Below are 22,231 nucleotides of genomic sequence, written 5' to 3' on the forward strand. Positions count from 1 at the left end.
TGGAACGCAACCTCCACAATGGAGGAGGGGTCACTGCATTTAATTTAGCCTTCATCATTATATATTTGTTAACTTTATTATGGATATACTCTTGTATTGATGTAATCTGATATCAACATAATAAAAATGGCTTTTTAGGGCACACTTTACACCGGTCGAGAGTCAGACATACACTCCTAATTCTATTCCTACTTCGACATCTCGATTACATGGTTTTGCTTAATTATTAACATGCTGTCCACTCTTTAACATAAAAAAAACCTGGACAAATGTTAAAAGAAATACACCACCAAATGCTAATAGGGTGTTATGAAAAGAATGACACACATTCATTAATCCATTAACCCAAATACGGAAAATGCTGCGACTTTTATGTTTAAACCACGAGATTATGAAGGTCATATTGCAACTGAAAATGAAAATCCACATTGCCTTTTTCATCAATACGATGTACTTACAAAAAGCTGTATGTATCCATTATAAAGTTCACAGACATACGTCGCATTTCATTTCGCTCCCTCTTCAATCAACTGAAGTTAAATTTTTCAGGTGACAAATATTCTTCCTATACGTTATAAAATTCAAAAGCTGCCATCTTTTACAGTAAAAAGTCCACTTATAGACAGATATAAACAGCAACACAAAAATGACTCGCAAGTACAATTCAAACCTGACGAGCGATGCGTGTCGTTAAACATTAGACATGAGCAGCACAAATCAGGCAGCGTCGTGAAATCAATTTTTATTAAGCAGAGAGCGCGTGTGCGATACAAATTGGATGGGGACTCATGTCGCAAAATAAAAAAAACGCAGATCGGGTACAGTTGTAATAGTAAAGTTCTGCACATTTGCGCATGACTCCGCTTGTATTTGTGCACATGCGCGTGTGGATTGGGCAGGCACACATCGGTTAGCGACACAGTTTGCTAAAAAGTTGAAAGTGAAATTAAAATGTTGATTATACGATGGGAAACTTAACAGCTGTTCTATGTAATTATGCCATCTGTCGAAGTCGGTCTAGGATTACTATGCATGTTCACAACCTTTTGATGACGAATACTTCGGGATGGGCGGACAGTTAAAAGACTTGTACTTTATGCGCATGCGTGAAGCTTTCGACTGTATCAGAGCACGCAGCACTCTGATCTCGAGTTCACAGCATGGAAACACAAATAAATTAATTAAAGAGCTGAAGCGAATCCCCCAAGTCACGTTAATGCGCCGGTGGCAGTTGAAACAGAACTGGCGATGTTTGTTTAGTCCAGGGGTTACTAACTCTGGTCCTGAAGGACCGCTGTGGCTGCAGGTTTTCATTGTAACCCTTTTCTTAATGAGTGACCTGTTTTTGCTGCTAATTAACTTATTAACTAAATTTAATTGACTTGCTCTTGAAGACTCTTGATCCCTGAATTGTTTCTTTTTCTGTAATTAGCAGCCAAACAATAATGAGATACAAAATGAGCCAAAACAACTGAAGTCCACCATATAGTATCTGAAAATAAAGAAGGATGAAGGTCTCAGGAATGTCGATCTGCTCAGGTCACCAAAACATTTTAACAGTGTCCTCTTAGAAAAGAGAAAATCAACAATTTGAAATGTCTGCTGATGCACCACGAGAGCAGCAACAAGCCATGGAATTAAATGATAGGTTTAATTAACGAGAACCGGCACCTCATTAAGCAGCTGGTTGGAGTGAAATTGGTTGGAGTTGGAGGCCCCGAGTTAGTTGGTCTTCTGTTGGCTCCCTCATTTCATATTTCATTTCTGTTTGGGTGCCATTTAAGTAAAGAAATGAAGCAATTCAGAGGAACAATGAAGAAATTCAGGGGAACAAATCTTAAAAAGTAATTCAATTAAAATGAATTACACTGTAAAAAATAATGTGTGAAAAATAATAATAAAAAATAGCTAAATATACGCAAAATAATCATTACTTTAATTAATAAAAATGGGTTTTACCGTTTTTTATTGATTATTTAATTCTAATTGAATAAAAAAGTTAAGAATAATGTTAACTTATTACTTCTCTTAAAATGTAAACATTTTTTATAACTTATTCTAAGTAAAAAAAACTATACTGTGAATTGAACACATTTAAGTTAAGTTAAATTTAATGACACAGCACTTCCTCTCACATCGATTTCTTGGTCTTTACAACAACACATTCAGCTGTAACACTTATCCATAATAAGAGCTATTTTACTACAAATGTGTAAGTATAAAGCATATTAATTCCGTAATGAATAACTAGTATTTCTTTGCGTATACTGTAGTTACAGACATAAGCATTTGTTGTTTTCACGAAACCTTTCCCTATGGGAAACATGGCGGGCAAGGTAGCGTCTTTCTAACAACCTACCTCGTTGGTTTTCTTTAAAAAGCAAGCACATTTCTCGGATAGTTACGTATGTTCATTTTTTTTTTATCATTTAAAACTTTTATTGTACACAGAAAAAGAAAATTACACTTTGAGATAAGTTTGAGAAAGCTATGGTGCCTTGCGCCCTGTGTTGGCTGGGATTGGCTCCAGCGGACCCCCGTGACCCTGTAGTTAGGATATAGCGGGTTGGATAATGGATGGATGGATGGAAGCTATGGTGTTTGTCCTAAACTACGACCTGTAAACAACATAAAAAGACGTTTGCCTAACCGTCACGGTATTATTTGACCTCTTATTTAATTAGTGTTCTATATACTGTAGGTAATGTATTTTCTAGTTGATTTTTAACACTGTGATTTATTTAGCGATGTTTGATTTCCTACGTCCTATTTTATTTCAGGATTTTCGCTATCGCATACTGAGAAGTAGTGGAAAAGGTGGCCATTCATTTAAGTGGATATGTTGGCGTAAATGCAGGACATGTTTGAAGAGCGCCATCTGCGTCGGGATTTCACTGTCTACGTTTCCTTCCCGTTTACCACTCATTCCTGGGACATTATTTGATTGAGATATACTTTTTGAAGAAAGTTTACAAAAAGAAAAGAAAATTTTCATTGACATTTGAATGTCAGTAATTCAGTAAAAATTATCCTCAGACATTTGATTTAATTTTCCTTTGAAAATATAACTCCGTTGTTGTGACTATCTGTGTATGTTTAAATAAATAAAGATATATGAAATTTTAGCATGTATTTGTTATACAGTCGTTACTGTCCAGCGTTGCATTATTACTCTTTTTTTTAGTACTGTAATTCAAATGAAAATTGGAGTAAAATAAACCATTTTTGCCACTACTTGTATTTAATCAAACTCATTTATTTTAGGTAAATTTGAGTAAATTAATAAATCAAGTTTACTCAATAGTGCAGTATATTAAATCTACTCAAAAATATTGCTTGTAATTTGTTGCCTTATTTTTTTAAATACTTTTAGCGCGTTATTTTTTACAGTGTAGCAGCAAAAACAGGGCATTCATTAAAAAAAAGGTTAGAATGAAAACCTGCGGTCATGGTGGTCATCCAGGACCAGAGTTGGCAACCCCTGGTTTAGTTGTTAAATGAAAATATCACAAATGTTAAAGTGAAACGTATAAAGCTGGTGAGATCACTTTTTTAACTATTTGCGAAAGGAGTGAATATAAGCAGGCCTCAGCAATCAAAAAGCATCTTGTAGCGAACAGCATTTGTAAAAGTAAATCAAATTAGAAAATGCATCCATACATAAAAGCGCGCCTGACGTTATCCATGACTTGACTTACTGCCCTGCACTGTCGTGTCTGTCTGTCGGATCTTCTCGTGAGCTCCGCTGCATTCTAACCACGCCCACTTTGTGACGCGACATGTTATGAATTGTGCGGCGTCTCCTTACTGAACGAAACAAGTTTCAAGTACAAAGCATTGAGAAGATGCGGTCAAACGTTTTTTGCGAAAAGGTTCATCTTTAATAAAACAACTGCTTTTAATCTCCAAAACATTACTATCATCATTCATTTTTCAACCTTCTGTAAGCAGCATTATCATTTCATAAACTATTTTAGACTTCAAAGATTAATTTTCTCGTCCTGAAAAATAATAATAATACGGTGAAAAAGTAAAAACAAAACTGAAGTACTGCTTTCACAAAATGAAAGAAGATAAAGTTTTTACAGGTAAGAATAAACCTTCAAGCTTATTTCAAAACATAAAAGAAGAAACTGTTGTCCAAATGAAGCAGCCTCTGCATTTTCCAAGAGAAACAGAAATTGTGAAATCCTGGTCTCCCTCACTCCAAAATCAGCCTTTAACCTTTAATGTACTTGGGGGGTCTGCCCTCTGCTTGCTTCACTCGCCAACCCCTGGGCGAGCGCTATGTGCCATCCACTTTGCGTCTGTGTACATCCGCTTCCACATGCGTGAGTGGCAATTTAAACAGATTGTTATTTTCATGGGAACTGTTACATATGCATAATGGAACTAACTATTTTACATTACAGTGAGTAATTAACCATAGTTAAAAATAGTAAAACGTAATAAATTGAAATAAAATTGTTTCATGTTACGTTAAAGGTATTCGTTGAGTTATATGTTTTTGTTCTGTTTGGCTTTGATATCTTCATCTTTCGAAACTATTATAGCTGACAATTTGTCACATTTTGGTTTATTATAAATGTGACTGTGATCTTTCAGATTCATACAGAACTCCAAGAACACTTCTTGGTCCGTGTTTTGCAGATAACTTTCATGTAAAGTGTGATACTTTTGGACGTATGGATTTGTATCCATTATTGGCTGTAGAATTTCTAATACGTCCAATCATTTAACTCTTTCGATCCTATGTTGCATCGCTTCTCAATGATCATAAATATAAACCAGACTGAATTGTGTTTTTTTCTAAATTAAACTTGTCATAGCTTTAATTGTTGTGTGGACCACAGATTCTCATCGTGCATGATCCAGGATCGTGTAAATCTACGTTTTGAGCATTGAATGCAAATATATTATTGCAGATTTGGATATTTTGACTATAGTGTTTGTAGATTTCACTTTCACAAAACAACAAATCTTTTAATTCTCGCGGATACGCCTATTCATTACTTTTCCCTGATGGCAACACAAATTAGATGATCTACAAGTCTCTGACTTGTATTTTAAAGCCAAACAATATCTACATATCTACATACTTCTGCTATATCACCTATGTCCATATATTCGATCTCTTTTCGCTGTTCTATTATTTCACTGAGTAATAATTTACGTTTGTTAGCGCTAATGCAATCTATACTTTCAGTTTTTTGAGACTTTCGAATTTTAGTACTTTCATAATCTCTAATCTGCTCTGCATGTGTATCGCACCAACGTTTTTGAACCTCTTTACGATGTTCTACTATGTCTTCTATTCTTTGTCTTTTATTTTTGACCCTGCTTGGACCTGCTAGGTTTTCAATTCAATTTCGTCCATTCTTATTATTACTTTCTTCATTCTCCCCATTTGCACTTTGATTATTATTGTTCTTTTTTGAATTCTTTTCTCTCCAACGCTTTTGGGCCTCTTTTCAACACGCTGTCCTTTCTTCTTCGCTTAGTCGTTGATGTGTCATCTAGAACATATAAAATTATTGTCCAGAAAAGGACTACATCGAAGGAAATGAATAGATTGTATCACTAAAAATACTGTCCAGGAAAGCTTCTTTAAAGAATGAAACTGAGGACTTTTCATAAACGACTTAAAATGAGGAAAATGTAAAAATGTATAAGAGCTGAGAGCGCAGGAACTGTGTCTGACAAAGGTATTGACATGAATGAGAGTTGAATGGACCGTGGGCGTGTTTGAAAATGATTGACAGGAGGGCGGGACTTGAAAAAATCTCTTGGAAATAATCTCGTCTCAACATTTTCTTTTATAATAGAGAGACATGTTTCTATGATTCTTCTTGTTTTTCTTATTTCCACATTAAGTAAATCCAATTTAAAAAATATATATATGCAAAATAAAAAAAAAATGGAGAAAAAGAATTTCTCACAAAATGCAAGGAGGAACCATACCATCACAACAAACATTTATGTATTTATTGTACAACCATGAAAAATTCATTAACTTTAGCCCCAGGTTTTAAAAATAAAGGTGCCAAAGTGGTTCTTCCGAGTGATGCGGTATAGGAGAACCATTTTTAGTTTCCAAATCTATAGGAAGGTTCCGGAAAGAACTTTTTTATTTAGATCCATAAATTATTTATTTAAAGAGCTTCTGTAAAAAACTAAATATCTAATTTGAACAAATACTGTTCTATCTATCTATTGTGATAAGCTGCCCGGACACAGACAGACGGACACCATATTAAAGTCCACCACACGTTTATTATTCATAATAAGTCCAGTAAAGTGCACAAACCCAGTGCCGAAGCACCAATCACCCTTCAAGTCCTGGCCACAACACTATGCCTTTCTCAGTCTCTTGGTCCGCCTCCACTCCTCTCCAACACGCTTCTTCTTCTTCCTCCCGACTCTCGCTCCTGACTGGAGGGAGGCAGCCCCTTTTATATGCCCCGGATGGGCTCCAGGTGCATCCTCAGGGCTTCCGTAGCCACACCCCTGTGTGGCGGAAGCTCCCATGGTGAAGCCGGAAGTCCACCGGGTGCCCTCAAGTCTCTTCCCCCCAGTACTTCCCAGTGTGGCGGAAGTACTGAGGGCAAACACTCCCAAGTATAGAAACCTCATCAAGGACTTTGTTAAATGGTGCGACCTAAACCACTTACAACTGAACACCAGCAAAACCAAGGAACTGGTGATGAATTTTAGGAGACCCAGGCCCCTCATGGACCCCGTGATCATCAGAGGTGACTGTGTACAGAGGGTGCAGGACCTATAAATACCTGGGAGTGCAGCTGGATGATAAATTAGACTGGACTGCCAATACTGATTCTCTGTGCAAGAAAGGACAGAGCCGCCTGTACTTCCTTAGAAGACTGGCATCCTTCAACATCTGCAGTAAGATGCTGCAGATGTTCTATCAGATGGTTGTGGCGAGTGCCCTCTTCTACGCAGTGGTGTGCTGGGGAGGCAGCATTAAGAAAAAGGATGCCTCACGCCTGGACAAACTGGTGAGGAAGGCAGGCTCTATTGTTGGCATAGAGCTGGACGGTTTGACATCCGTAGCAGAGCAACGGGCACTCAGCAGGCTCCTATCAATTATGGAGAATCCACTACATCCATTAAACAGTGTCATCTCCAGACAGAGGAGCAGTTTCAGCGACAGACTGCTGTCACTGTCCTGCTCCACTGACAGACTGAGAAGATCATTCCTCCCCCAAACTATGCGACTCTTCAATTCCACAAGAGGGGGTAAACTTTGAACATTATTCAAGTTATTGTCTGTTTTTTACCTGCATTTTTTATTACTCTTTAATTTAATATTTTTTGCTGCTGGAGTATGTGAATTTCCCCCTGGGATTAATAAAGTATCTATCTATCTATCTATCTATCTATCTATCTATCTATCTATCTATCTATCTATCTATCTATCTATCTATCTATCTATCTATCTATCTATCTATCTATCTATCTATCTAGCCAAGGCATTGGGGCGCCCCCTTGGCTGTGACCACGGGTCCCTACGGGGTTGAGCTTCCAAGCTCCGTACCCGTGGTCTCCAAAGCCACCAGGGAGGACGCCCCCTCGTGTCCTGGAGGAGGCACAAGCCTTCCTCCACTCCTCCTGGACGTCCCTGCCGGGCATGGATGACCGCCGGGCACCACACTATCTTATAGTGCCTTTCCACTCTATATATCTATCTCACAAGCTCTATTAATAATTGTAAATAGATGAAGTGGATATGTTGAATCCCAATGTCTTCCTGATTTTTAAAAGGTCTCTCCGTTCATCCAGTAACCACAGGCTCAGTTCAGGTTTTCTTGACCTCTCAGTGTCCTGCTAGGTAGCCTGATGTTATGTTTTGGCCTCACAGGGGCCTTTTTAAAGCCTAAAGAGCCCACTTCATATGCAAGTGAATGAAATGTCTCTTGGTGAAGCAGTGCTTTATGAGGAACCACACAACCTGTTAAAGTGCCATTATTATTAGTTTTAAGAGTGCCCAGTCCTATTAGTAAGTCTTTTATAAGATATTTCACTCTCCTTTGTACACAAGGTGTAATGCTGGGGGAGGTCTGAAAATCGAAAGTACACTTTAGAAGGATTTAGGAGTCGTAGTGGACTCGACTCTGTCAAGTGCCAGACGGTGTTCAGAAGCCATTAAGAAGGCTAACAGAATTCAGGTTATATAGCGCCATTGATGTGTGAGTTCAAGTCACAGGAGGTTCTGCTCCAGCTTTATAACACACCTGGGGAGGCCTAATATGGAGTACTGTGTACAGCACGGTTATTCAATTACCGTATATACTCACCGTATAAGTCAGGTCTTGAAATCTGAAAAATTGAATATAAAATCAGACCCTGACTTATACACACGTTCAAAAAATGCAACACATTTTTTTTAACATCTTCTTGCCTCCTCCAATCTCACATCAGTTTCTCAGATGTATTGAATTTTGTTGTAGCAGCGCAGTTACTAATTTCTTTCACTACTTCAACGGCATTTAATTCACTACCAGTTTCATATTTTCTTCTGATTGAATGCTCCATCATAGATAAGCGATGCTCTTATGATAAAGGTGTACGAGGGTGTGAGATACAAAAAACACAAATCAGTACAAATGTCTCTTCGGAATAGTTCAGGTATTACTGTGGGTGGTCACGTAGGCACAATAGAGAGAGAGAGAGAGAAAGAGGTTAGGGAGCACTCGCTGATACAGCGCATTGCAGCACACACATAGAAAATAAAGGCTGTGTGCTCCATAGTTTACTCTATCAGATGGGTGTTAGGCAGATCATAATCTCTTGCACCAGATAGAGTGAGTTTTCCCCATTCGACTTATATGACCGACATTATAAAAAGAGCAGAAATTATACTGTAAAAGGGAAGTCCTGACTAGTCCGGAGGGAGAACTTAGTCTGTGAGTAATACGGTACAAAGTTCAGTTGGGGTCAGAATTTCTAACCAAGAAATTAGCTGGGCCAGACATTTACAGTGGCCAGTAAACAACAGAGAAAATTTTAAAACCAACACAAATTAATGTGCTAACAAACAAGTCATGTTTTTTCATTGTTACTCTTTTAAATTTGGTCACATCTGGCACAGAACATCAAAAAGAGCATTAAAAACAATTAAAAAGCTACAACTGAACAGAATCTGAAGTAGTAGCAATATTGTTTTTTGTTTTTATTCAACTTTTGAATTAAAAAAATATAAAACATTTGCTCACATCTGACCAAGGCAAATCTCAAAGTTCATAAAAATAAAAATGTGCACAATATTAGCTATACATTTGTTTCCCTTTTGTAATAAAAATAAATATTTTGGTCATATATGACCCAGGCACATCACAAAGTGTATTTATCAGATTAGACAAGCACTATCACTGCTCTCAAAGCTCTCAGCGCACAAAGCCATGACAAGTGATAAACAGCGACTAACACACGTGAATACAATGACTACTGCACTCTGAGGGAACACACAGGAGGTTCGTTTAAAATCCCCACCTGAGTGACTGGGAATCCCCCTGTGCCCACCCACCTACTGCTGCTGTTCATTGGTATCTGTGGTTCACTTTCACGTGGCTGAGTCCCAGATTTTAGTTTGTAGCACCCAGTCTCACCGCCGGCTCCTATTCATTCCTCTCCTTGTGTTCCCTTTTTTTGTTTCCTTCTTGAATTGCTGAACTTGAGTAGACAGCAGCTCTACATGTACAGCGCTTTGATTTCTGCCTTTCTTTCTCCTTTGTCACTCTGTGGCGTCCAGTTCACAGAGGTGGTGGACCGGTTTATTAACATAAAGGTGGCGGTACGCATACATTGCATATGGATCAAGTCTGAAGGACTGTGAAGGTACACAGAGGCCGTGAGTCCTAGCGTTACATGTTTTGTTTATTTGGTAAAAACACATCTTCTTCTTCTTTCATCTACTCCCATTAGACGTTTTAAAATTTGAAATTGACAAATCATATAGCATAATTATAGTAATAATTCTTTACATTTACATAGTGCTTTACTTACTACTCAAACTGCTTTACAAACTCTACATAAGGGGGTCACAGGACACAAACCCATGATCTCCTTAATGTGCGTCAGCAGAGCTACCATTGCGCCATTTGCACTGGTGACCTGTACTACATAATATTGTGCCTGATAGTTTAAAATTACAAATACAGAATTTCCAAATTCAAAGAATATCAACCTTAAGTTGGACAGGTGGTCACAGTATCAGACTACTAACCCCACCTCCAGACACACAAAAACACACTGCATTGTGGGTTGAAAGTTGCTAGGCTACACAGACTGTTGCATTCATGTTCTGTACTATTGTAGGAATTTATGTAGGAATTTCTGAAGGATTTCGAAATGTGTCTTTCTCAATTTTTCTCTGAGTTTCTGGTTGGACCAATGGCTGGGCAATCAGAGGTTGCTTCTGGAATGCAAGTGGCCAGCAGACCGCGATCTTAATAGGCCAGGAGTGCAGTTTTGTTCTCCAGGCTACAAAAAGGACATAGCAGTGCAAGAAAAGATCCAGAGAAGAGCAACCCAGCTGATTCCAGGGCTACAGGGGATGAGTTATGAGGAAAGATTAAAAGAGCTGAGCCTTTATAGTTTAAGCAAAAGAAGATTAAGAGGAGACCTGACTGAAGTGTTTAAAATGATGAAGGGAATTAGTCCAGTGGATCGAGACGGTGACTTTAAAATGAGTTCATGAAGAACACGGGGACACACTTGGAAACTTGTTAAGTGTCAATGTCGCATAAACATTAGGAAGTTTTTCTTCACACGGACAACCACAGAGACATGGAATAAGTGACCAAGTAGTGTGTTGGACAGGAGGACATTAGGAACCTTCAGAACTCAACTTGATGTTATTTTAGAAGAATTCAGCAGATAGGACTGACAAGCTTTGTTATGCTGAATGGCCTGTTCTCGTCTGGATTGTTCTAATGTTCCTGTGCTCTGTGATGTCCTGCCAAAGCTGCAGCAGGTTGTCTGTGTGGACTCTTTAACTGTATGGAGTGGCATAAATGTTTGAGTAGCCGGTTGTTGGATAATCACTCTTCTTCTGTAGCTATTCTCATTTTGACTAGACTTCTCCAATGGAGGTTTTGCTGTGATTTTTTATGACCAGTGCTTTATTGTAACATGCTATCTGTCGAGCCGTGCTGCTTAGGATTACTGCACACGCTCACAACACAGTTACTTCACGTTTGTTAACATGCTGATAGAATCACACTGCCTGAGTTTATAACAGTGATGTTTGACATTTTGTCTGGAATTTTTGTTCAGTTTCATGAAGTGCTTGAAGGAGTCTTTGAACCATGTGCCTGGTGTTTGTGACCTGACATCCAGATATTCAGTGGTTACCCAGTTTGCAACATGTTTTTTAACCTATGATTACTTGCTGTTATTCATATGATCCTTCAAATAATTGATTTGCTGCATGCATGCACATTTATGCTTTCAAGGTGTGTTTTGAGGGTTTCCAAAATTGTTACAAATACAGCTATGAGGTGTGTGTTTTAAAAAAAAATAAAAATAAATAAATCATAATGCAATTCTCTTCTTTGCACACAGTTAGTTTCTTCCTTATTTTATGTGGGGGTTTCTTTTAGCTGTAAAAGTTGCCGAAACTGAGAGACGAGAGTACCATATCTCATAAGAAGTCAATTGAGCCTTTGAATTTGACTCTTCAAGACCTTAGGAACAACCAGCATATCATGGGAGGAGTTACAGTTCTCTTCACAGGAGACTTCTGTCAGACTTTGTCTGTCATCCCAAGTGGAACTCGCACCAACGAGGTGGAATGTGTGCCTTAAGTGCTCATCTATATGGTGTGAAGTCGCCAAGTTGGCACATCGGGCTTCTCTCGTGGTTAGCTTTATGTTGCTTTCTCCCAGGTTAGTTCCCTGATAGCAAAACCAAAAATATTGCATATCAAGAGGTCCTCAGATAGGAAACCTATCAATATAAATTGTTCTCAATACAAATTACATTTTTTAAAAAAATGTTATTGATTTTTAAAGTTTGTCCTGTTACACCCCAATGTGGGCAGAGCTGCAGGGTACAGCTAGTCTAATATAAATAAGACCATGTATGCTGCGGAGTGACAAAGGAGAAACAAAGGCAGAAATCAAAGCGCCGTACGTGTGGAATGGCCGTCTGCTCAAGTTCAGTGATTCGAGAAGGAAACAACAAAATGAACACACAGAGAGAAATGAATAGGAGTTGGCGGTGTGACTGGGTGCTGCAAACTAAAATTTGGGACTCAGCCACGTGAAGTGAACTGCAGATACCAATTAACAGCAGTGGTAGGTGGGTGGGCACAGGGGGATTCCAGTCACTCAGGTGGTGATTTAAACGAACCTCCTGTGTGTCCCCTCAGAGTGCAGTAGTCGTTGTGTTCACGTGTGTTAGTCGCTGTTATTACTTGTCATGGCTTTGTGTGCTGAGAGCTTTGAGAGCAGTGATAGTGCTTGTCTAATCTGATATATACACTTTGTGATGTGCCTGGGTCATATATGACTAAAATATTTATTTTATTTCAAAAGGGAAACAAATGTTATTGCTAATATTGTGGACTTTTTTTGAGTTTATGAACTTTGAGATACGCCTGAGTCAGATGTGAGTAAAATGTTTATATGTTTTAATTTCAAAAGTTGAAAAAAACCCAGTATTGCTACTACCTCAGATTCTATTTAGTTATTACTTTTATATTGTTTTTTTATGCTCTTTATGATGAGCCTGTGCCAGATGTGACCAAATTTAAAAGGGTAACAATGAATAAACATGACTTGTTTGTCAGCACATTCATTTGTGTTGGTTTAAAATTTCTCTGTTGTTTACTGACCACTGAAAATGTCTGGCCCAGCTAAATTTCTTGGTTTGAAAATCTGACCCAACTGAATTTGTAATTAAATAACTGGGTTGTGCACAGGACTCCAGATGAGGCTTCACCAGTGTGTTATAAAGCTGGAGCAGAACCTCCTGTGACTTGAACTCCACAAATCAAGACGCTATATAACCTGACATTTTGTTAGCCTTTTTAATGGCTTCTGAACACCGTCTGGCACTTGAAAGAGTCGAGTTCACCACGACTCCTAAATCCTTCTCACAGGGTGGACTTTAAGTTTTCAGACTTCCCCAGTGTACAAAGGAGAGAGAAATATCTTATAAAAGAAATACTAATAGGACTGGGCACTCTTAAAAATAATAATAATGGCACTTTACCAGGTTGTGTGGTTACTCATAGAATCATTTAATTTATTTATATATGAAGTGGGCTCTTTAGGCTTTAAAAAGGCCCCTGTGAAGCCAAAACAGAACATTAGGCTACCTAGCAGGACACTGAGAGGTCAAGAAAACCTGAACTGAGCCTGTGGTTACTGGATGAATGGAGAGTCCTGTTAAAATCAGGAAGATGTTGGGATTACACATACTGTATCTACTTAATCTATTTACAATTATTAATAGTAGAGCTTGTGTGATAGATATATAGAGTGGAAAGGCACTATAAGATAGATAGAACAGCATTTGTTCAAATTAGATATTTTGCTTTTTGCAGAAGCTCTTTAAATAAATATGGATCTAAATAAAAAGTTATTTCCGGAACCTTCGTATGGATTTGGAAACTAAAAATGGTTTTCCTATACAGCATGACTCGGAAGAACCACTTTGCCACCTTTATTTTTAAGTGTGGGGCTACAGTTCATGTATTTTTCATAGTTGTACAATAAATACATACATTGCCGTTGTGAAAATATGGTTCCCCCTTGCATTTTGTGAGAAATTCTTGATCTTTTTGTTTTATATACACACACAGTATTGTGCAAAAGTTTTAGGCAGGTGTGAAAAAATGCTGTAAACAAAGAATGCTTTCAAAAATGGAAGTGTTAATCATTTATTTTCATCAATCAACAAAATGCAGTGAATGAAGAAAAGAGAAATCTAAATCAAATCAATATTTGCCTTCAAAACAGCATCAATTCTTCTAGGTGCACTTGCACACAGTTTTTGAAGGAACTCGGCTGGTAGGTTATTCCAAACATCTTGGAGAACTAACCCCAGATCTTCTGTGGATGTAGGCTTCCTCACATCCTTCTGTCTCTTCATGTAATCCCAGACACACTCGATGATGTTGAGATCAGGGCTTTGTGGGGGCCATACTATCACTTCCAGGACTTCTTGTTCTTCTTTACACTGAAGATAGTTCTTAATGACTTTGGCTGTATGTTTGGGGTCGTTGTCCTGCTGCAGAATAAATTTGGGGCCAATCATACACCTCCCTGATGGTATTGCATGATGGATAAGTATCTGCCTGTATTTCTCAGCATTGAGAACACCATTAATCCTGACCAAATCTCCAACTATATTTGCAGAAATGCAGTCCCAAACGTTCAAGGAACCTCCACCATACTACACTGTTGCCTGCAGACATTCGTTATTGTACCACTCTCCAGCCCTTTGATGAACAAACTGCCTTCTGCTACAGCCAAATATTTCAAATTTTGACTCATCAGTCCAGAGCACCTGCTGCCATTTTTCTGCACCCCAGTTCCTATGTTTTCGTGCATACTTGAGTCGCTTGGCCTTGTTTCCACGTCGAAGGTATGGCTTTTTGGCTGCAACTCTTCCAAGAAAACCACTTTTGGCCAGACTTCTCCGGACAGTAGATGGGAGTACCTGGGTCCCAGTGGTTTCTGCCAGTTCTGAGCTGATGGCACTGCTGGACATCTTCCGATTTTGAAGGGTAATAAGCTTGATGTGTCTTTCATCTGCTGCACTAAGTTTCCTTGGCCAACCACAGCGTCTACGATCCGCAACGTTGCCCGTTTCTTTGTGCTTCTTCAAAAGAGCTTGAACAGCACATCTTGAAACCCCAGTCTGCTTTGAAATCTTTGTCTGGGAGAGATCTTGCTGATGCAGTAGAACTACCTTGTGTCTTGTTGCTGTGCTCAATCTTGCCATGACATGAAACTGTCTTCCACAACCTCACCTTGGTAGCAGAGTTTGGCTGTTGCTCACCCAGTTTTAAGCCTCCTACACAGCTGTTTCTGTTTCAGTTGATGACTGTGTTTCAACCTACGTGTGACATTGATGATCATTAGCACCTCTCTGGTAGAACTGGTTGATCAGACACCTGCCTAGAATCCTACAAAATCCCTGATTTTGTGCAAGTGTACCTATAAAGCCTAACTACAAAGAGGACTATTTCATTTATGTTAGGTAGAATGCCCAGAGGGGACTGGGCGGTCTCGTGGCCTGGAACCCCTACAGATTTTATTTTTTTCTCCAGCTTTCTGGAGTTTTTTTTTGTTTTTTCTGTCCATCCTGGCCATTGGACCATACTCCTTTTCTATGTTAACTAATGTTGTCTTATTTTAATTTTGTATTTTGTCTTTTATTTTTCTTTTCTTTATTATGTAAAGCACTTTGAGCTACTTTTTGTATGAAAATGTGCTATATAAATAAATGTTGTTGTTGTTGTATAAGAATTGATGCTGGTTTCAAGGCAAAAGGTAGTAACACCAAATATTGATTTGATTTAGATTTTTCTTTTGTTCCCTCACTTTGCATTTTGTAAATTGATAACAATAAACAATCATTATTTATATTTCTAAAAGCATTCTTTGTTTACAGAATTTTTTCACACCTGCCTAAAACTTTTGCACAGTACTGTATATATATATATATATATATATATATATATATATATATATATATATATATATATATATATATATACTAGCAAAATACCCGCGCTTCACAGCGGAGAAGTAGTGTGTTAAAGAGGTTATGAAAAAGTAAAGGAAACATTTTAAAAATAACGTAACATGATTGTGAATGTAATTGTGTTGTCATTGTTATGAGTGTTGCTGTCATATATATATACATATACACATATACACACACATATACACACATATACAGATATATTATATATACATATACACATATATTTTTTATATATATATTTATATATATATATATATATATATATATATATATATATATATATATATATATATATATATATATATACACATACATACATACATATACACACATAGATGCACTTACAATAACATAGTATATATATATATATATATATATATATATATATATATATATATATATATACATATACACACATACATGCAGTTTTAATAACACAGAAATCAATATAAACATTAACATCATTATCATATGAGAATATGAAGTAATATATAAGAAGCACATTTCATATAAATATAAATTATTAAAACAGTAAAATCTTCTTCAATAATTTGCTACCGTGGCTTTTCGTTGGTCTGTCCAGGATTTTAAATCACATGTAGCTTGCAAACCGTTTCACGTATTGACTTGAAATGTGGTACACATATAATACGTCACGTCTGCTATCCGCTTTATGGGTGATGATTGTATTACTCTTTTTATGTTTATTTTATTTTAGAATCAACTCCTATCTGCGCACACCAGGGCGGCCGTGGGCAGATGCGTATGGTGTATTCACTCCATGTTTTCGTGCATTGCGCTGTCACTGGTATTTTCATAAAAGAATTTGAACAATATATAAGAAGCGTATAAATTATTAAACAGTAAAACATTAACATTTAAGAAGTAAAGTTACATTGAGTACTACTGCAGTGCCTTCGGGTATACCTCATTTTTTCTTTGCCCATTACATGCTTAAATGTATACATTTTTTGGTGTACCTACCCGAGAACACGCGACATATAACCGACCGTGGGAGAAGCCTGGATTTTAAACACGCGTTGAGTTCATCTGCTGGTCTCTCTCGTGGAATAACTGGTAATGTTTGAGTAAAATCTACAGCGAGTAAAACGACATTACCTCCTTTTTTTTTTTTACGATCTCTGAGATCTTGCTTTTTTCGGTTGAAGGCTTCATAAGCTGTTTTATGTTCAATGTTGTACTTAATAAGTACTAATTATCCCAAACCATCATCTTTGAATGTTGCAAGACTTTCGCCTTGTATGTAGATCAGGGTAATTACATTCATTGCATTCCTAGTCTGAATCACAATGTGATTGTATGGGTGGTTACCTGGCACTGTAGGGTTGCCACCCGTCCTTTAAAATACGGAATCGTGCCGCGTTTGAGAATGAAATTGCGCGTCCCGTTTTGAATCAATACTGGACGGGATTTATCCCGTATTTTTTTTATCATTTTTTTTTTAAAGCAGCGTCTCATGCAAATCATCCCACACGCATTTTATGAAGATGCCTCCTTTCCTAGTTTTGATTGGGTAATACTTGATGTCATCGTTAGTTTGATTGGTGTTTTTTAACTGTCCAGTGAGGAGGGCGTGTCTTTTAAGTACAGTCTGCAAAGTGTTGGCACTGAGATGTGGCGTCAGCGCCATACTTGAAGCCCCTAACGTTGCAGTCAGCAAGTCGGCTAACATCCGCCATGTGCCGTCTTTCAGTTGCGAGAAGCAGATCATAGAATGGTTGAAACTGTTGCCCCCTAACGTTGCGCCACGGCGTGTGGTTCGTTTATACCTCGTGTCTTCTCATTAAACTTTTATCTCGCGAATATGTTATTGCAATCCGCAGCGGGGAGCGTTTCTATAAACTTAATTTAAACTTACGTTTTACACCGTGCTTTGTTTCCCTTATGAACATGCTTGTATGCTTAACTCGCTCCATTCTCAATTGTTTAATAAATTTTTTGCTCTTCGCTGTTTGCGGCTGTTCCTCCATTTCCTCCTACTTCGTTCTTTTATCTCACGAATATGTTATTGCAATCCTTAACGGGAGCGTTTCAATAAACTGATTGAAAATAGTTTTGCATTTACCTTTTTAGTAAAAGGCGAGCTTTTAAGCCTGAGAAATCACCCCGTAAATGCACGTTTAATTGGACATGTGTTAATATGTATGGTTACACAGTATTAAAAGACAGTGAACAACGTCAGTTACCTTTGTTCCCGCGTTTGATAAAAGGTGAGCTTTTAAGCCTGAGAAATCACCCCGTAAATGCACACGTTTAATTGCACATGTGTTAATATGTATGCTTACACAGTATTAAAAGACAGTCAAAAATTAACGTCATTTACCTTCGTTCCCGCATGTGACTCGTGCTGTAAATCTCTTACTTGTTTTTAGTTCACGTGATTACGTAAGAGGCGTGATGACGCGATACGTGACTCCGCCTCCTCCATTACAGTGTATGGACAAAAAATATGTTCCAGTTATGACCATTACGCTTTGAATTTCGAAATGAAACCTGCCTAACTTTTGTAAGTAAGCTGTAAGGAATGAGCCTGCCAAATTTCAGCCTTCCACCTACACGGGAAGTTGGAGAATTAGTGATGAGTCAGTCAGTCAGTCAGTCAGTCAGTGAGTGAGTCAGTCAGTGAGGGCTTTGCCTTTTATTATTATATATATATATATATATATATATATATATAATAATATATATAATAATATATATAATATATATATAATGTATAGATAGATAGATAGACAGATAGATCGATACTTTATTAATCCCAATGGGAAATTCACATTCTTCAGCAGCAGCATACTGATACAATAAATAATATTAAATTAAAGATTGATAATAATGCAGGTGAAAAACAGACAATAAATTTGTATAATGTTAAATGTTAACGTTTACCCCCCCCCCCGGGTGGAATTGAAGAATCGCATAGTTTGGGGGAGGAACGATCTCCTCAATCTGTCAGTGGAGCAGGACGGTGACAGCAGTCTGTCGCTGAAGCTGCTCTTCTGTCTGGAGATGATACTATTTAGTGGATGCAGTGGATTCTCCATAATTGATAGGAGCCTGCTGAGCGCCCTTCGCTCTGCCACAGATGTCAAACTGTCCAGCTCCATGCCAACAATAGAGCCTGCCTTCCTCACCAGTTTGTCCAGGTGTGAGGCGTCTTTCTTCTTAATGCTGCCTCCCCAGCACACCACTGCGTAGAAGAGGGCGCTTGCCACAACTGTCTGATAGAACATCTGCAGCATCTTATTGTAGATGTTGAAGGACGCCAGCCTTCTAAGGAAGTATAGTCGGCTCTGTCCTTTCTTGCACAGCGCATCAGTATTGGCAGTCCAGTCTAATTTATCATCCAGCTGCACTCCCAGGTATTTATAGGTCTGCACCATCTGCACACAGTCACCTTTGATGATCACGGGATCCATGAGGGGTCTGGGCCTCCTAAAATCCATCACCAGCTCCTTGGTTTTGCTGGTGTTCAGTTGTAGGTGGTTTGAGTCGCACCATTTACAAAGTCATTGATTAGGTCCCTATACTCCTCCTCCTGCCCACTCCTGATGCAGCCCATGATAGCAGTGTCATCAGCGAACTTCTGAACATGGCAGGACTCCAAGTTGTTGTTGTTGTTATATTTGAATTTACTTAATATAGAAATTTAATATGAAAATTGGAGAAAAAGCAGTTGTTTTATAAAAGATGAACCTTTTAGCTCAAAGTGTCTGACCGCCTCTTCTCAATGCTTTTTACTTCAAACTTGTTTCCTTCAATAAGGAGATGCTGCACAATTCATAACAAGGCGTGTCACGAAGTGGTCGTGGTTAGAATGCAGCGGAGCTCACAAGAATTAGTGATGGGAACTCCGGCTCTTTTCAAAGCTTCGGCTCTTTTGGATCGGCTCCCTTTAAAGAGCCGGCTCTTACGGCTCCCGAATAGCTCTTCGTTTAGTATCACTTGGATGCTTATATTTTAGCCTAATTAAGCAATTATGAATGGTTTGTGTATAAGCAATTTCTTATTCATTGTTTTCAGACATTACGTATTTTATGTATTTTTTCATTACAAAAAATACACAGTTACTATTGCTTAATATTTTAATAAAAGCTTTAAATGAACAACTTAACACAAAACTACAGCAAACAAATTAAATAAAGGCCAAACTCAACAACAACACAACACTATGACTCTTTGAATAAAAGTTTTTAGGCCAGGTTGGCATTCAGAAATGCCAGATGCCTCAGCTTAGACGGGCTGATGTGATTTCTCCTCTCCGTGATTATTTGTCCTGTTTTTGAGAAGACTCTTTCTGAGGGGACCGATGTAGCGACAATGCAAAGTCTTCCTACCATTACCTTAACCAGGCATGGGTAGACTGCAGCCTTGGCCTCCCACCAGCTCAGTGGGTCTTCAGCTCTTTGGATGAGGGGCTCCTCAAGACAGGACCTCAACTCCAGCATTGCATCAGCTGTGGGATTTCTCCTTGCAGTGTCTCCTGTTGCTCTTTCATCAAAGAGCCTCCACACAGCAGAAGCTTGTGGTTCCTGTGAACACGGCCCTGCTCCAATTTCTTCCTCTTGGCCCTCTGATGGAGGAGCAGACAGACTGCTGGGGTTGCATCTTGATGCTGCTGCACTTATTCATTGAAATGCCTCATCCACAACTCTGTTGTCATTAAATGCTACCTTTTTTCCAGAGCAGTGGTTTCTGAAAGCACAGTGTTGTACTCCATCATCAGATATATAGTTATGGAATAATTGTTTGGGACAAAGTTTTTCTGCTAGGGAGAACATACATGGGGTTTAAGGCCTGTACAAAAGTTGCAAATCCTCTGTCCTCCACAATGGAAAATGGTTGAAAGTCCCTAGCTATCATTTTAGCCAGCTCCTCATCGACACTTATTTGTTTGCTTGGCGTCTTGGAATAAATGTGCTTATTTTGGTTTGAACTGAAGACTGTGTTATACCTGCAGTTTTCGGTAAGACAGTGGATGCTGCAGCAGAAGTACTTGGCTCTTTTCCAGGGTCAGTGGATGGCAGAAGAGAGGGCACACTCTCCTCCAGTTGCGCGGATGGGTGGGTGGTTCTTATATGTCTGTGCAGGTTTGTTGTTGACCCTGCTCTAACGGATATTTTCATATTACAAATTCTGCACTTAGCTTTGCAGTCTCCAATATCACTGAAATGCAGCCAGATGCTGCTTCTTTTTCGGCTTTCACTCATTTCTTCACTCTTCTTTTTTTCTTCACGATGCGCTTGCATTTAAATCTGGCTCCTCGTCTATCGCAGCGACAGGTACACAGAGCGACAGTGTCCTTCATTCACATAATGAAGAAGGACAGTGTCCTTCTTTCACATAATGGTACGATCCTAGTCCAATGTGTTGTTCGTGAACGAGCCGGCATTATAAGCCAAAGTTCTGTGTGCCCATAGAAGTAAAGTCCCGCCCCTGCTGAGCGTGCACGGTCTGCAGCCAGACGCTTTTGGGATTTTCAGCAGAGCTGAGCAGGAGCGGTTGAAGCTTCGGCTCAGTGAGCCGGCTCGTTCGCGAACGACACATCACTTAACAAGAATATCCGACAGACAGACACGAGAGCGCAGGGCAGTAAGCCAAGTCTCGGAGAATGTCTGGCATGCTTGTATATATGTATTATGTATAAATGTATTTTCTCGAATTATTTAGTTTTGCAAATGCCGTTTGCTACTGTAGTTAAAAATTTAATCTGACCATTTTTATAAATTTCACTTTAACATTTGCGATATTTTCATTTAACGACTAGACGACCGTCGTCAGTTCCGTTTCAACAGTTATCGGCACATTAACGTGAGTCGGGGGATTCGCTGCGGCTCCTTTATTAATTTATTTGTGCTTCCATGCTGTGAACTCGCGATCAGAGTCCTGAGCGCTCTGAGACAGATGAAAGTTGCACGCACACGCATAAATCACAAGTCTTTTGACCCTCCGCCCATCCCTAAGTATTCGTAATCAAAAGGTTGTGTACATGCATAGTAATCCTAGACTGACCTCCTCTACAAATGGCGTAATTAGATAGAATAGCTGGTAGGTTTCTCGGCACATAGTCGACATTTTAATTTCTCCTTCAACTGTTTAGCAAACTGTCACGTGTAACAAGGGTCGCGTACGTCTGACGTCATCCAGGGCGACGGCTACTGAAGCCACGCGGCCTCCCCGAATTGTAGCGACAGCCGCTCGAGAGCAAGACTGTTGTGGAGTGAGGCAGAAGTTTCAACGAGGTTAGAAAGTTTTCCATCACCGACAGACAGAGGGTAAGTGCTCCAGGTTGGGGGGGCGCACTTTACTGATGTGCGAGTTTTAATTCGCTCCACCTGGGCTACCGCACGCGACTTGAGAGTGAGGCGCGCGGCACGTTAGTGTTCTTCAGCCCAACAGCGAACTTTGTGAATCCATCCTGTGAAGGCCATTCCTGGTGCTATTGCTGTTTGTGTCTCTTATTCGCTTAAAG

At 38.9% G+C, this 22,231-nt stretch overlaps 3 protein-coding genes across 8 annotated transcripts in view; 2 read left to right on the top strand and 1 right to left on the bottom strand.

Annotated features, from left to right (window-relative positions):
* The window catches only part of LOC114665494 (zinc finger protein 239-like), a 541,579-nt gene that overhangs the window by 327,821 nt on the left and 191,527 nt on the right, over nucleotides 1-22,231 (bottom strand). The window lies entirely within an intron of this gene.
* Nucleotides 1-22,231, top strand: part of LOC114665322 (zinc finger protein ZFP2-like) — a 439,810-nt gene that overhangs the window by 69,638 nt on the left and 347,941 nt on the right. The window lies entirely within an intron of this gene.
* Nucleotides 21,749-22,231, top strand: part of LOC114642351 (zinc finger protein OZF-like) — a 449,463-nt gene continuing 448,980 nt past the window's right edge. Inside the window, exon 1 of one of the 2 annotated variants that reach the window (XM_051926770.1) lies at nucleotides 21,749-22,034. The gene's annotated coding sequence lies outside the window, so the exon portion shown is untranslated. The remainder of the gene's footprint in view (nucleotides 22,035-22,231) is intronic. The other variant, XR_007934808.1, reaches the window with a different exon arrangement.

This window comes from Erpetoichthys calabaricus, chromosome 1, assembly GCF_900747795.2.
Source record: "Erpetoichthys calabaricus chromosome 1, fErpCal1.3, whole genome shotgun sequence".
Taxonomy (NCBI): Eukaryota; Metazoa; Chordata; class Cladistia; order Polypteriformes; family Polypteridae; genus Erpetoichthys; species Erpetoichthys calabaricus.